Below are 17,621 nucleotides of genomic sequence, written 5' to 3'. Positions count from 1 at the left end.
CTCACTGGAATGCCAAAGACTTTGAGAAGTGGACTAACAGGCCATCTGCTGATCAATGAGTAGAGTTAATGTGGGAGGTAATCAAACAGCCCAGCAAAGACTTTGAATGCTGAAGTGACAATGGAACCACAGTCCACAGAAGATAGTTGGAACCTGTGGTCTGAAAAAGGCTGCTTATTTTAAGACGAAAGAAAAATGTTAAGTTAGAAGGTACTCAATTCCTTAAAGCACTGGATTAGAGAAAAACTTGGGATAAGCATACAGTCAATTTGTTCAAATGACCAACTGGATTAGATGCCCTCTCTTAGACAAAAAGAGATTTATGCTCAAATCCACCGTCAAAAATAAATCAGCTACCATTGTAGCTCTGGTAGAAACATGTTTAAGTAGAAATGCGAGAAACATAAAAACAGAACAAAACAAAACATCATGTCTGATCTGTTCATTTTTCCCCAGGTGTTCAGAATATCATTTTATAAAATGTGCTTAATAATTGAAATCTTAGAATATCAATGCTTTAAAAATTATAGGTCAGATTAACCCTACTAAACATTTAATCTTAGGGGGCATGGTTTTTATAGAAAACATTCTTTCAAGTTTAAAAAGCTTTTAAATTATAAATATATATTTTTAGGCTAACAGTGGCTCATGCCTATAATCCCAGAACATTGGGAGTCCAAGGGAGGAGGATTGCCTGAACACAGGAATTTGAAACCAGCCTAGGCATCATAGTGAAACCCTGTCTCCATAAAATTAAATATATATAGTTTTAAAAAAACATAAGTCATTGCTTTTGAGTGATATTTTGTTTTAAGTGCAAGTAAATAACTAACTGACAAATTTTCTATTTTTTCTAGAAAAATTAGATGAAATCTAGATATTAATTGATGAAATGAATAATTCCCCAAGGAGAATAGTTATTTATTCATGAATTATAAAAGACAATTTATTTATAACATGCTAGAATACAGCTTAATTTTGAAACAATTTCAGGTAGGGACTAATAATTTTCCCTTATGAATTTAATTGTAAGTGTCATTTCAAAGATATTTTTACTTCTGCTTTGGCTTAGTGGCATTTCAAATTTCTAATAATTGGATTATATTTAAAGATTCAAAAGGTAAACAATATTTAGGTTTGTTTTTTCATTTTACAAACCAAAAACACATTTCCCTGATCTCTTCTCACATTCATCAAAGGGGAAAAGAAAAGATAATATAGTTAATAATAAGTGAGGAATTAAATCCCATTGTTTTATTCCTATGCCTTATTTGGTAGTATGTTTCAAGAGTGTTACAGTTTCTTTAATGGTTTTTAACCTATCTAGATTTACTATTTCTTCTCATGGATATTGCAATATTATTTTTTGAAAAAAAAATCTTTCTTTAATCTATATCTTTAAATATTTAAATTTATACAACTCATATTTTAAATTTATATCTATAGTTACATTGTTTTCATTACTAATATTCTTTCATTAAGCATTCTCTCTGTCTTAAATTTTAGTCTGGTAAGTAGTTTGCCAATTTTGTCTTTTCAAAAACTATGCTTTTCTTCTCCCCTTAATGTGTGATTTTACGTTATCATTTTGTTCCTCATCATGTTATAATACATTCTTTTCACTGTTGCTCTTGAATCCCACTTCCTTTTGCTTCATTTTTCCTTTTGTAGAAAGGATGATTTGTGATTCTTACTGTCTTAAAAGTTTTGATTGTACTCCCTGAAAATTTTGCAGTACATAAACTTTTTATATTTACAGTTCTATCCTCTCAACACTTTTCTCTTAGCATCTACCTTTGTTTATTGGTGATTTGGGGGTATTTTCTTTTCTTCATTCTTCATGTTGAGCAGTATCTCTATGAGGTGATGAGATATTCATTCAAAAAAAGTTTATTCTACACTCCGTGATTCTACAATCTACGATTATTCTACAAACTATGAAATTTTTCAACCTGTGGAATTTTTACAGTAGGTCATCAGGCAGACATGAGCAGGGCAGGAGAGGGCTCCCCCTGCAACCAGGAATGTCAGGCAACCATTAGGTGATGGTCAGGGAGTTGTTAATTGTCTCTCTAAAATAATAATTTGTCACAGCCAGTGCCAGGGAAAGGCAGTCTCCCTATAGATAGGAAAAAACAAAACAAAACAAAACAAAAACTGGTGATCAGCAACTTCCTAATAAGATCTCAGGAGTTGGGTGACTAAGTTCATGCGTGAAGGGGTGGCCTGCCCCTCCATACGTGTGGGTGTTTCTCTTGAGGTGGAACGAGAGACTTGAGAAAAGAAAGAGACACAGAGAAAAAGTATAGAGAAAGAAAAGTGGGCCCAGGGGACCGGCGCTCAGCATACAGAGGACCCACGCTGGCACCAGTCTCTGAGTTCCCTCAGTATTTATTGATCATTATCTCTACCATCTCGGAGAAGGGGATGTGGCAGGACAATAGGGTAATAGTGGAGAGAGGGTCAGCAGGAAAACATGTGAACAAATGTCTCTGCATCATAAACAAGGTAAAGAAAAAAGTGCTGTGCTTTTGATGTGCATATACCTAAACATCTCAATGCCTTAAAGAGCAGTATTGCTTCCAGCATGTCTCACCTCCAGCCCTAAGGCGGTTTTTCTCCTATCTCAGTAGGTGGACTATACAATCGGGTTTTACACAGAGACACATTCCTTTTCCCAGGGATGAGCAGGAGACAGATGCCTTCCTCTTATCTCAACTGCAAAGAGGTCTTCCTCTTTTACTAATCCTCCTCAGCACAGACCCTTTACGGGTGTCGGGCTGGGGGACGGTCAGATGTTTTCCTTCCCACGAGGCCATATTTCAGACTATCACATGGGGAGAAACCTTGGAAAATACCTGGCTTTCCTAGACAGAGGTCCCTGAGGCCTTCTGCAGTGTTTTGTGTCCCTGGGTACTTGAGAGTAGGGAGTGGTGATGACTTTTAACAAGCATGCTGCCTTCAAGCATTTGTTTAACAAAGCACATCCTGCATAGCCCTAAATCCATTTGACCTTGAGTCAAGACAGCACATGTCTCTGCGAGCACAGGATTGATGGTAGGGTTACAGATTAACAGCATCTCAAGGCAGAAGAATTTTTCTTAGTACAGAACAAAATGGAGTCTCTTATGTCTAATTCTTTCTACATAGACACAGTAACAGTCTGATCTCTTTTTCTTTTCCCCACACATGCGTGCACATTAAGAGGCAAAATGGCGGAGCATAACTGTTATGTGATCTTCCAGGGGCATTTGGCTGAAGGGAAGAATGCCTCAAGTGAGGATGCATTCAACTCCAGTAAACACACTGTGCATGCTCCCCTCCCAAGCACATTAGGCCATTGTACATGTGGATAGCCCACCCTACAGGAAGAATCAGGGCAGAAGAGATGCAAGACCCCAGAAGCATGCCAACATAGAAATCCCCAAGTCAAAAGGTAAAACCACACACTTGTCCTTCAAGTCACCCACTTGACCCTCTTCAAAGTTTCACTTCTTTCCATCATTTCATTCCTGCTCTAAAGCTTTTTAATAAGCTTTCACTCCTGCTCTAAGACTTGACTTGGCCTCTTCTTTTACCTATGTCTCTCAGTCGATTCTTTCTTCTGAGGAGGCATGACTTGAGGTTGCTGCAGACCTCCGGGGATTTGATGTCAGTAACATATTTTGGTGCCATGACTTGGATAGCTTCCACCGCTAATACATTTTGCTGCCGTCTGACTTGGATAACTTCCATTGCCAACGTACTTTGGTGCTGCATGGCTTGGATACATTCCTTAGTGTTAATATACCTTTATGTCTCCCCTTCTTTGGCTGGAGGCATTCAACCCTGTACATGGTTTTCTTCTCTCCTTTTACTCTCCTGCTTACTAACCAACACCCAGAACAATTCTTCTCAGTCATAAGTAAATCTTCTCCACCCAGCTGATCTCTCAGCTCACATGGATGGGTGGCTTTTGGGGATGGAAAGCATCTTGGGGTCTGCATTGAGTAGAACTGAGGCACTAATGGCCCTCTTGGACAGGAGGCTTGTGAGAGTGGTAGGGCTAAAGCCTAAAACCGTGCAATGTCTTGGGTTTCCTCTGCCTTTTCAAGTAAAATTGTCTGTTTTCCAAAAACCTGCACTGCCTATTCTCTCGTTTTCTCTGTGTGTGTTCTACAATGGCCTTGTACACTCGCTGGACCATCCACCTCAGGGGCAAGTCTGCATCTTTGCTTTCACTTTGCATTCCATGGGATTTCTTAAACACACACTCCCTGCTATTCATGTACTCATGACTTTTACTGCATTTGCATGTCAGCAAAGACAAGGGCTGCCTTGAGGATATCCCCTGAGATTTATACTTGTTCTTACCCTACCAGCTCGGATGACCTTCAGCCCTTCCCCTGTGTGCTGGCACATTTCTGGGAATGGCACTAATTGGAACTCTGGCTCTGCCAGCTCCTTATGACTTACCACATGGTTTTTGTTCCTGTTATGCTCCAGGGCCAAGTTTTCTGGTGGCTTTTGAAGCAGGTTGTCTGCCTACATAGGGCCTCACTCTGTGGCCCTTTAAGAATCCCACTTATTGGCTTTTGTGAGCTAGCACACCTTTGAAAAAAGGGGAAATTCCTCCTTTGCCATCTGTGAGTTCTTACCCCAAGCTCCAAGTCCTCTGGAGGTTACCACTTTATGTCAAGAGGGCAAATAAATGTTGCTCTTTCAAATCCAAAGGCTGCTGTTTTTGTGAGCATATAAAGGCCCTTACATGAGTATTCCTCATGCATCCTCTCACTTCCTCCTGTAGCCTCCATTTCTCTAATTACATCCACATCCTTCTCAACATGCATCAAGACCTCCAAGGCCATATTCTAAGGGAGGGAGCAGGGAAGTGCAGCCCCTACAAAACAGGCTTCTTGTCTACTTAAATAATGTAGGAAATGGGAGTCTGAGAAAAAGATAATCTTTTTTTTTTTTTTTTTTTCCTGGAATGCTCCAAGCAAGAGTCACTGTAAGATCATGGAGTCAAGCATATAGGCTGGCCCAAAGCCGCAGGCACAAGAGGCCCATAGGGCAGAGATGAAGGTTGGTTCCAGGCTAACAGGTTGCCATTAGAACACAGATTAAAGGTTAGAGGTACAAAGTAAGACTGGTTATTCCAGAATCCCAAGGATGAGTAGGGGGTCCACTGTTCACTCCAGTATCTCCTCTGTTCTCAACTGCATAACACTCCAGGTTGCCCTAAGGATAGGCTTCCAGGTAACTGCCATTGGTGCAGGAAGCCAGGCCACTGGAAGGCAAACTGCCCCAATGGCATAAAAATAGGGAAAAGCCCTGCATGGCTTGTCTTCCCTACCACAAGGGCCCCCAGGACAGAATCCCAACCCTTAATGGCCTTGAGTGGAAGGGGTCTCTGCTTCAGCAGCTACCAGCTCAGATATCATCATCAACAGAACAAAGCCAAGGGCAACTCTGGAGATGGCAAGTAAAATTATAAATGCTCCTTTTGCATTCAAAAGCTGCCTACTCTGTGCTAATCTCCTTCTCTAAGCAGCTCTCCTCCAAATAATGTTAGGTAATCAGGGCAAATGATATCCCCTTCCTTCAAAAGGAAAGATTCATACCCCTTTATATTACTTAAGGGACCAATTACCATTCTCCCACCAGTCCCTGGTAAAGTTGAAATACCCCACACCTCTCTAGGGCAAAAATACACTTTCCATGATTTGTGCTCACTTAATATTTACTCAACCTCTGAATTCATTTTTCTCTCTAATATCCCTATTTCTCCCAGACAAGCTAACTAAATTGTTAACCAATAACTTTAACCTGGACAGTCCTACCTCTGGGGTTTAGAAATAACCCACACTTATTCAGACAAGCCCTAGCAAAAATCTAACTGAGTAATCTCTTGAGGGGGGATAACTTCTACAGTATGCAGATAACCTCTGTATCTGCTCTCCACTCACAAGATGTGCATAGTAACATACACTGCAATCCATAACTTCCTAACAGAAGGAAAATGACTTTTGTTTAATTACAGTTATGGGCGGCATGTGCAGGATCATAGCACATGGGGAGCTTTTTCCTCCCTACAGAGGGAAACTTAAGATCAGGTGGGACAGCTGGAAAAGATCCCTTTGCTACTAACAAGTGACTGCCTCAACTTCTGATTCACTGTTGCTACAACGGGTGGGTCTTTCTCTGGCTTCACTGAGCTCCTTGCCTTCCCCAACCCACTGCAGTCAATGCTTTTCTCTCTCTCTTTCTCTCCTTTTCCTTTCCTATATTTTGTGTTAGAACGTGCATTCCTATTCTCCTGTTTTCTCTGTGTGTGTTCTAAAATGGCCAACTGGGGGCAAGTTTGAACCTTTCCAGTTCGGTTTTGGTTGCTAAGAGAAGTGGCTAATATCTGTGTTTTGTCAGGCATATTTTGCTCTGGCCAAAAGGGAAAATATTAATTTGGTTACTCCATGAAACCACTTGGGCAGCATCTTACAATATTAAGAGGCTTTTTGACCTGTGGTTTCATGAAATAAAAAGATAATAATAATTTTTCTTTGTTTTGCAGCTTGATCCCCAGGGCGAAAATACAGAGAGAAAGGTTGCTAGGGCTGCTCGGGGAAAGGGAACCCAGAAACCTGGCATGCTGACAAAAGGGTAAATTCTTACCAGTCAGAATTCTGATCTCTCTCTCTGTGCAAATCTACTGTAGCAATGGTAAAAATCACTGTCTCCTCTGCAACATTTTAATTAGTAAGAAAAAGGATTTGTGAAGCTGGTTTCAGATTATAAGGAATCTGGTGTATTTTGTGCTATACATTCGTCTTTCTGTGTTGTGGTATATTGGAGAGTGGCGCCTCAGGACAAAACATGGGCTTAGGATCTCATAAGCCCACTGGTCAAGGCAGCCTGGGAAACTTACGTTACAAACTTTACTACAGGTCCTTGAAACAAACTAACCAACCAAAAAGCTAGATGAAGTTTCCCTGTTGTCTTAAGTCCTTGGGAGCTCGACCTTGTAACCATGTGGCAATACTTTCTTTTATTCTCTGCTGTCTGGAAGACAGGAATTTTTGACTTTATGTTATAGTTAGCTTTTTTTTTTTTTTTGAGATGGAGTTTCACTCTTGTCTCCCAGGCTAGAGTGCAGTGCCTCAATCTCAGCTCACCACAACCTTCACCTCCCAGGTTCAGGCCATCCTCCTGCCTCATCCCCCTGAGTAGCTGGGATTACAGGCACAGGCCATCAGGCCTGGCTAATTTTTGTATTTCTTTCTTTTTTTTTTTTTTTTTTTTTTTTCGTAGAGATTGGATTTCACTCTGTTGGCCAGGCTGGTCTCGTACTTTCAACTTCAGGTGATCTGCCCGCCTTGGCCTCCCAAAGTGTTGGAATTACAGGCATGAGTCACCATGCCTGGCCACACTAAAAGTTATTTTGAGTGAGTTAAAAGCCACTGACAGCTCAAAATTGGCTGCCTCCAGGAACCTTCTGGAAAGAGCAATGAAAACTGCCCAATTCTGTAGCTCAGCAGGTAAGTCTTCACCATTTTATAATGGTGGCCAGGGCTCAATTCCTGGTGTAGGGAATGAGTCTTTTCACATTTATGTGAGAACTTTAGCATTTATGGATTCTCTGCCCCTCCATGATCAACTTCTGGCTTCTCTTCTTGAATTTTCCTTTCTCTGAGCACCTGTGAGGTTACTTGACTCAGTCTCTCCTTCTGGCTTATGCCCCTCAGTCAAATTCTTTCTTCCGAGGAGGCAAGAATTGAGCTTGCTGCAGATCCATATGGATTCGCGGCTGGTAACAGAAATTTTTTCTGGTAGATTCTGGGAATATCTCTCTCTTTACACACACACCCACATAGTGCCTTTATATCTCCAAATATCACTTGTTGCTGCTTCTTTATTAGATATGTTGAAATTTCTTGCTCCATTTTCTGTGTTTCTTAGTTTTTCTTTAGTATCATTGATGATTTAAACTTTCTGTGCTACATTCTTAAAGATTTTCTCCATTATATCTTATAATCAGTTAATTTTTCTTCAGCTATATCCAATTGTTAAATTCGCTTTTATTTGTAACTATTTATGTTGACATTTTTACTGATTTTTAATCCCCAGAGTTCCTATAGAAATTTGCTTTGCGTTTAGCTTCTTAACTGTCCTTTCTTGTTTAAGAAATTCTTATTTTTACATACATTATTTCATCACTTTTTATAATATCTATAAATATAGTTGCTTTATAGTTATTTTGGATTATTCTAATATCTTTTCCTTTTCTTTTCGCATTTTGTTCAGTGTGTTGATTGTCTTTCTTGGAAGTATATGTTCTTTTAAATTTGGTATTTTATGTTGAAGAGCTAAACTCCTGACCAAGTTCCTCCCTTTATGTTAATTTACTGTTTGCTTAAATCCTGGTCCCTCAGAATGGATAGGTCTTTAGTTCAAAGTCTTCCTTGTGGCTATAGGTGCTGAATCTTTAGGTTCTGATCCCATGTGTTCACAGCTGCAACTTGGGAAGCCCACTGAAGCTCTTTTTTTAAATAAATGAGCTTTTTTTTTTTTTTAATAAATGGATAACACAGTTCCAGCTTTAGACTTAATGAGTGGATCCTGATTGTAAGCTTTAGACTTAATGAGTGGATCCTGATTGTAATTTTCTGCCAAATGCAAGATACTTGTCTTCTCAGGTGGCCTTCGAACTCTTATGCCATTTGTCTCACATCAAATCACAAAATTCAGTACCTTCTCACCATCATGAGTTTAATTTGTATTTTTAATCAGGATATTTCTTATTTTCAAATATAGCTACATATTTTTAACCAACAGTACTGAAGTGCACTTGTGTACAACTGTAGTTTGTATACAATGAAATGTACTCATTTTAAAGGCATGTTTCATTGAGTGTTGACCAATGTATGCACAAACAAGGTACATAATAAAGGTATATAACAACTCCATTACCACATCAAGTTTATTTATGTTCATTTTTTTATTTTTTATATAATTTTAGAAACAATTTTAAACTTATAGAAAAATTGTAGCACAAATGAATTTTTTCCTAAACCATTTGAAAATAAGTTGTCAACCCAATGCTCCATCACCCTGAATATAATTTGGATAATTCTTAAAAACAAACTTGTCTTCTTATATAACCGCAATTACGACTATCAAAATAAAGAAATTGACAGTCATACATTACTACATATAATCTTCAGACTTCATTCAAATTTTTCTATATTTTTCAGTAATGTAGCTTATGGCAAAATAATATTGTTCAAAATAATGTATTATATTTAGTTGACAGGTCTTTATAAGTCTCTTCCAGCCAGAACATTTCTGCAGTTTTACTTTCACTTCTATGACTGAAATTTAAAGATAACAGATCCATTATTTTGCAGAATGCCCTCAATTGTTTTTTGTCTGATATTTTCTTATAACTAGATTTAGGTTATGTTTCATTGGCAAGAGTATTAGACAAATAATATGTGTTCTTCTCATTGCTTTCTCCCAGTTGTGTACAGGTTCAGGTTACCTTTCTTATTACTGTGTTGTTTACTTTGATTCTTTCATTAAAAGTTACGTTTTAACAGCTTTCTCTCCTGTGAAGGGATTCTTTTGCCCTTTTTAATTATTGAATAATTTGTGTAGAGGTACAGTACTTTGGAATAACTCAATATAATATTCAACTTTCAATATATTAATATATTTATATATTATTTCAGTGTGGATGCTTGCATTATCATTTTATTTAATGGATAACAACTTATTGTTAATTTTTATTTTGATACTGATATTTTCTTAGAGTTGGCCAGTGAGAGAGAGTTCCTTCAAGCTGGCTTCTATGTCCTCTGGACATGTTCCTATTCTTCTTTAAGCACTTCCTTGCTATCTGGCATAATAAATGTTCCAGGCTCATCTTCTAATTTCCCTGCTCCACCTGCAGATTTAGCCATTTCTCCAAGGACCCTTGGTTTCTTTTAGTGGATAATGATATTTATAATTCAGCATGTGGATACTAGGTGTGCTCATTACTATTGGGGTTTTATTGTGCCTAGATTCTCTCAGTGAATAGACATACACCATATATATCTATATATATCTATATATATACATATATAGATATATACACACACAAACACACACATATATACATATCTGTGTATATATGTGTGTGTTTATACATGTATATGTATGTGTGTAGCCCACCCCAGGCTTTGCCCTTATGTTGGTGCCATACTTACTCCACTCAGATTCTGATAGCCCACATCAGGCTGCACATTTACATGAACAGCCTCTTCGCAGCACTTGTGCTGGACGCCCCACCCACGCCAGGCCCACAACCTGTGATGGTGCCTTCTCACTCTGCTCCAGTGCCACATGCTCTTCCGCACTTTCAAATGTTAGTCTTCATTTTGGTTATATTGCTCCTTCCCTCCTTTCCTTTTTCTTTTCAACCTCCTGTAGGATATTTTGTGATGAATTATTCGTTGTTTATCTATATTTTTTTTCTTTCTTTACACTGGCTTCTGCTTTCTAACCTAAACTATCTGCCTGCACACTGCCTACTTTTCCTCATGCCACACCTTCATCATTTTCCTTCCTTTCACTTTTAGACATTTTAAAAAGTCTATGCTTTCTCTTCCCATTCTCAGCCAATCACTATCATCTTGCTTTGAGTCTCATTATTCTAGTAAAAATGATCTCTTTAATTTTAACAGTGACTTCACAAGTTAAAACAGCCTTCTGTTTCAGTTTTTAATTGCAATACTTAGTATTATCACATTATTTTTGAACAATGTCTAAAATGCAAAAAGATTCACTGAAAGAATTACTACTGCTCCTAAAATTCTAAGAAATTCAGGCCTACTGATAGAACAACTCAACAAAACTAAAGGAAAAATATTCTTAATAGTATAACAAAATTAAAATATCACAACTTTCAAATAAATTAATTTATCTCTGTGCTTAATATTATTTTTCAAAATTTAAATGACATTATAAATGGAATGAAATTAAAATTACCCTATATCATATGCTGTATAATGTTAATAAGATCCCAGTAATACTTATTTCCAAACTACCCAACATTTAAGATATTATGTTACAATAGATTTTTAACTTTAACTTGTACACACACACACACACATATGTAAATATATATGTATATGTATGTGTATATGTATATGTGTGTGTGTGTCTATGTGTGTGTGTGTGTATATATATACGTATGTATTTAGAGACAGAGCCTTGCTCTGTTGCCCAGGCTGGAGTGCATGCAGTAGTGCAAAGATGGCTCACTGCAGCCTGACCTCCTGGGCTCAGGTGATCCTCCTGCCTCAACCTTCTGAGTGGCAGGGACTACAGGGGTGTGCCATCATGCCCAGCTAATTTTAAAAATTTTTTATAGAGATGGGGTCTTGTTGTGTTGTCCAGGCTGGTCTTGAACTCCTAGTGTCAAATGATTCTCTTACCTTGGCCTCCTAAAGTGTTGGGATTACAGGTGTAAGCCATAGCACCAGGCTTTAAGTTTTGACAGCAATAAAATTCATTTTTATACTAAAATATAGATGAATAAATAGGTAACTTCTGTTTATAATAAGGTAAACCTCTTGTGTGCTTTGAAAAGCTTTGAGAAAAAAGTCAATCATGGACTAGTTCGAGAAAAATATTTAAAAAGATGCAATGTATATATAAACTTAAATAAATTTGAGTGCCAAAACAAATCATCTTACCTTTATAAATTGATGGAAATGACATTATTTGGATGGGCTTTAAAGCACTTGAATTTATAAATATTTGGTGAGAATGCCTAATCACATTTATGTTTCCCTTGTTTAAAAGAATGATCACATGCTGGCAAAGGCTAAATATGGTCTGGTTACCTGATTTAGCATACAAGTATTTGCCTGGGAGCAAGCTGTGTAACCATGCTTCATTATAACTGGTAATTGGGTAGCTGGCAAAGGATAGATAACTCTGTGAGAAAAGGAAACACAAAAAGGAGTTCAGGCTGTTTATCCCAATCCCAAGATGCACATTCACAGGAAAATTGTGTACTTTATAACTACACTGTTAAGTTAAGGATTAATTTATTTTAACAAATATTTATTGAGCACCTACGATGTCACTGGGCTAGTTGCTAGAACAACAAAATTGAATAAAAGGCACAGTTGCCCTAAAGAATTGATCTTATAGTTTAGTGACTTTAGTGTTGAAAACTGATACATGAGCAGCACATTTCATTATAAGCTTTTAAGTGCTATGATAAGGATATGTTCAAGATGTTTTTCCACTGATTAAGATGTCCCTGAGACAATGCCAGTCCTGAGGCTAAGATACTTTAATACACAAATCACTTTGTGTGATGATGTTTTCCTTTTGTCATCAGAAACTCCTGTGGAATGATTTAAGCCTCTGTGCCTTGGATATAAAGCTGCTCCTACAACTTGCTTATAAACTTGATTCTGAAAGTATGTATGTGTAGTATGCATCAAATGTAAATACACAATAAGGATTTCGTTATAGTTGTTTTAAAATGTCCTTTCATCTTTTAAATGTTGCAGCAGATCAATTATGAAAGCACTGCTCAGTCTTGATATGGCAGGTTACATGGCCTGTGTTTGTTTGACTGCTGCCAGTAAATCACATTCTTACTCAGTTGGCAGTCTGAGAAGGGGAAGCCCAAGGATATCTCTGGTATTTTGACAAGTAGACTTTGCAATACACAGGAGGAACTGCTATTCCTCCTCTGGTGAAGAGAGGACAGCCCAGCTCCTTCTTAAATATGTATTTGTCTGGAGTATGAAAACCAAAGTCTTTTTTCTCCTCCTTGACTAGCCGTCTTTCCCTTTCCTAACAAGTTCTCTGGAAGATTGCGAGATAATCTTCTGCAAGCAATTTTTATTTGCATTTGTCATAATTAATATAGTTAAAAGATATGCATTCTTTCAAATTCATATCTTTATTGAATTGTGTGTCTTTTGCTCACTTTTATCTTTTGGAAGTTTAATATTTTTCTGTTTGTACAAAATGTAACACTTTTATTACTTGATTGGAGTAGATTTTACATGTCATATTATGTGAATACTCAATGATTTTTTAGTGAATTTATCAAGTTGTGCAAATTACTGGAAGTCAGTTTCAGAACATTTTCAGCACCCCATTAAGATCATTAATGTCCACTAACTGTTAATCTTCACCTTGCCATCTGTACCCCATCTCGTCACCATAGAAAACCATTAATTTACTCTGTGTCTATAGATTTGCCTTTCCAGAATATTTTCTATAAATTAGAATCATGAAATATGTGGTGTTTTTAATCTGGCTTCTTGTACTTAGCATGTAGTTCTAAGAAAGTAGTTCATTCTTTTTACCACTGAATAGTAATTCATTGTAATGGTATTCCATTGATATGTCTATCAGTTCACCAGTTGATGGGCATTTAAGTTGTTTTCAATTTTTGGCTTAAGAAAAATGCTGCTAAGAACATTCACGTGCAAGTCTTTGTGTGGTTATGTAAGATTTAACATTTTTTGACGTCATATTGTTGTCATCGGTTTAATATCATTTGAAATCAAAATCAAGTATGTTTTTTCTATTTATATGATTACTGTGAAGATAAAATGCAATATATGAAATTGAATTACTCTTTATCCACTTTTAAAGCTCTCCTTTGAGATTAACTATAAGTTAAAATGTAAAAACTTGTTTTTGATTTTTTATATTTTTCTTACTTATAATTTTCATTATTGTACTCTTACTCTGTCTTCTAGGAAATTTTCTATGTTGACTTTTCTATAAGTGTTTCTACTTTTTATACCAAAAATCTTGTCTCTTGCTGTCTTATATATCTCACTAATTTATTAACAAGTCAATTTTGTTTTCCTAATAATTTTGCTTTATTTTACATATTTTAATTTTATTTGCTCAAGATCCTTTTAATAATTCTACTTTCAGTTCATCCTGCCCTCTCTTTATGGCTCTCAGTTTCTTTTATTTCTCATCTTATTCATCTTTGAAAGTAAATATTGTCTCAGGTTTTAATCTTTTTAAAATTATTTATGCTTTCTGATTTAACACCCTAGCCCATCACTTACTCAGCTACTCAATACCTAAGTTTTCTTGTACATAAAATTAAAAAAAAAATCTACCAAATTGGTTCATAGTCAAGAATAATGACAAATCAGTTTCCTAGTAGATGGATAGATAAATAGAATAAAACCTGGTACCAAAGAAACACACAAAGAAATATAATCTAACTAAATGTTGAGGGAGTCATCCTGAGCTTAAAATAACGAATAGTAAAAGAATGATTTAATATCACCCGGAATTTTAGATCTTACTAAAAAGGAAATTAATTATTTGAATACCTGAAGAATATCTGGGCTCCATTAGGCTTCATAAATGTTTTAAGTTATTTAATCTGATTTAATAGTAACATGATTTACCTGAATGCAGTTCTTTCTCTCTTATCAACAAAAGTGAGGTTCAGGGCCGGGCGCGGTGGCTCACGCCTGTGATCCCAGCACTTTGGGAGGCCGAGGTGGGCGGATCACGAGGTCAGGAGATTGAGACCATCCTGGCTAACGCAGTGAAACCTCGTCTCTACTAAAAATACAAAAAAATTAGCCAGGCTTGGTGGCGGGCGCCTGTAGTCCCAGCTACTCGGTAGGCTGAGGCAGGAGAATGGTGTGAGCCCGGGAGGCGGAGCTTGCAGTGAGCAGAGATCGTGCCACTGGACTCCAGCCTGGGCGACAGAGAGAGACTCCGTCTCAAAAAAAAAAAAAAAAAAAGTGAGGTTCAGAAAGATTAGGATTGTAGAGAATTCTGGTTCTTTTGGCTTTGCTTCTGTAACACTATGCACTTCTTTTGGCAGTTTTTATACTGGGCTGTGTAGTTCATTGTACAAGCCCTTAGATAGCATATATAAGTAAGAGCTGACTGTGGCCAATGGCTGGGTATATATTTGATCCTTGTTTACTAGCAGAAGCTCTCTGTTACCTCAGACAATGGGCTGATTCATGGAATGCACTGTGCTCTGAGCTCCCTGCTTAGTTGTGGTGTTGGAGGACAGGGGAGCCAGGAAGGGCAGGTCTGACTGAAGGTCCTCCGTGGCAGGCACAAGCACCAATGCCAAGGGAGAATCCAATGGGTGGTCACCAAACACCTAGAGCTTCCTCAGTTCTAAATTATCTGCTCAGGGATAGAGGGCAGCCTAAGCTCCTAATCTAGGAGAGTGGGTGCTCCAGATACCTCGAGATCTGCTGGGGTATGGAGCAGAGAGGGTTCCCTTGCTCAAAGATCTCCACACAGGACAGGTTGGGTGACTCAGGCTGTTGTACCAGGCAAGTAGGTGCTCCCAAAGCCTGGAGATTTGCCTGGACCTACAGCAGAGAGAGTCCCACAACGACAGCAAAAAATTGACAAGCAGAGCCAAATTAAACAAGAGCTTCTGCATAGCAAAAAAAAAAAAAAAAAATCTGTCAACATAGTAATAGACAACCTATGGAATAAGATAAAATATTAACAAGCTATGCACCTGACACAGGTCTAATATTCAGAATCTATAAGGAAATTAATCACACAAGCAAAAAACAAATAACCCCATTAAATATCCCCACAAATAACCCATTTAAAAAATGGGCAAGAGGCATGAACAGACACTTCTCAATAGAAGACATACAAGCGAGAAACAAACATGAGAAAATGCTCGTCATCACTAACCATCAGACAAATACCAGTTAAAACTACAATGAGATATTATCTCATACCAGTCCGAATGGCCATTATTAAAAAGTCGTAAAACAACAGATGCTGAAGCTGGAAAGGCTGCTGAGAAAATGGAATGCTTATACACTTTCGGGAAGTTCAGCTACTGTGGAAAGCAGTTTGGAGATTTATCAAAGAACTTAGAACTACCATTCGACCCAGAAATCCCATTACTGGCTATATATCCAAAAGCAAACAAATTGTTCTACCAAAAAGACACATTTACTTGCATGTTCATCTTAGTGCTATTCACAATAGCAAAGATGTAAAATCAATCAAGATGCCCATCTATGGTAGAGTAAATAAAGAAAATGTGGTACATATACACAAAAGGATAGTGCACAGTCAAACAAAAGAATCAAATAATGTCCTTCGCAGCAACATAGATATAGCTGGAGGCCATTATCCTTAATAGATTAATGGAGGAACAGAAAACCAAATACCACATGTTCTCACTTATAATTGGGAGCTAAACACTGGGTACTAATGGACATAAAGATGGCAGCAATAGACACTAGGGATTACTAGAGGGGAGAGGTGGGAAGGGGGTAAAGGGGTGAAAAAACTCCTGAGTACTATGTTTAGTACTTGGGTGACGGGGTCATTTAGACCCAAAACCTCTGCATCAGGAAATATATATCTAGGTAACAATCCAGGACATGTACTCCCTGAATCTAAAATAAAAGTTGAATAAAAAACAAAGATTAAGAAATTTTCGGAAAGTCACACAACTATGAGAATTTATGTGTAGAACTGAATTATAACAAATTTGTTATAAATAAAAAGTGTGCTCTTTTTACTATACTACATTCACACTGTTTATAATAAATGTTGTTAAAACTTTAATCAGCTCACATAATCTTGGGGTTTTAATTTAGTATTTCTTAAATTGTCTCTGGGAGAAAATAGATATTGTGAACTCCATTATGCCCTAAAAATGTGTAGAGCTATCTACATGTCCCTGCTATATGCTATTTCATGGATGCCATCCCAAAGCCTTTCTGCTGCAAGCTCCACTGACTCATTCATTGCCTGAGAACTTTCTCTGTCTCAAAGGTCCTTACACAATTTAAAATTCCAAGGAATTAACTTCTTTGGGAGCATCCTTCAACTACTGAAGTTCTTGCGCTTCAGTGTGAAAACAGTGAAGGGTGCTCTTTAAAATCTCTTGAGATCCCTGGGTGCTTGAGCCCTAGATAAACACAGTAATAAATTATTCATAAACACTAATTAACATTCCATTTTATTGGCATTTTATCCTTCTTTGTTGCACTTTTCCTCTGCTCCATCGGTGCTTCCTGGGATCAGATCCTCTCCCAAAAAAACTATGTGTATTCAAGTCCATGTCTCAACATCAGCTTCTGAGGGAATGCAACTTAAAACAAAGGGATCCATTGTGAAAATATAAATTGTTTCAAAATTTATACAATTTATATGAATTCCTGGATGATGTATGAAGGATTATTAAGGTAATTTAATTATCTTTGATATTTAATATTTTATATTTGTATTGAATTAAGAATTGATTTGTGAGAAGAAAAATGACTCAGTATTTCCTTGTCATTGTTTTTGATTTCATTTTCTTTTAATTGGACCATATGCAGCCATACGAAACTAATTATTCTTTCAATTATTCAAGCATTTAATTTCTAGTAACCAAATATATAAATAATTAGATATAGTTTTCAGTATACTGAATATTTAACCTTAATCTAAATATCTGTTATAATAAATACCTAGTCTATTAATACTCATTCCCTTTGATAAATATCATTAGAAAAAATTTGCTGTAGAACATTATATTTGAATATATTTATTTAACAGTGATGTTAGCATTATTATTGTAATTTTATTGCCAGTTATTAAAA

This window comes from Pongo pygmaeus, chromosome 1, assembly GCF_028885625.2.
Source record: "Pongo pygmaeus isolate AG05252 chromosome 1, NHGRI_mPonPyg2-v2.0_pri, whole genome shotgun sequence".
Taxonomy (NCBI): Eukaryota; Metazoa; Chordata; class Mammalia; order Primates; family Hominidae; genus Pongo; species Pongo pygmaeus.
The sequence above is the reverse complement of the archived record's forward strand: the minus strand, read 5'-3'. Positions refer to the sequence as shown.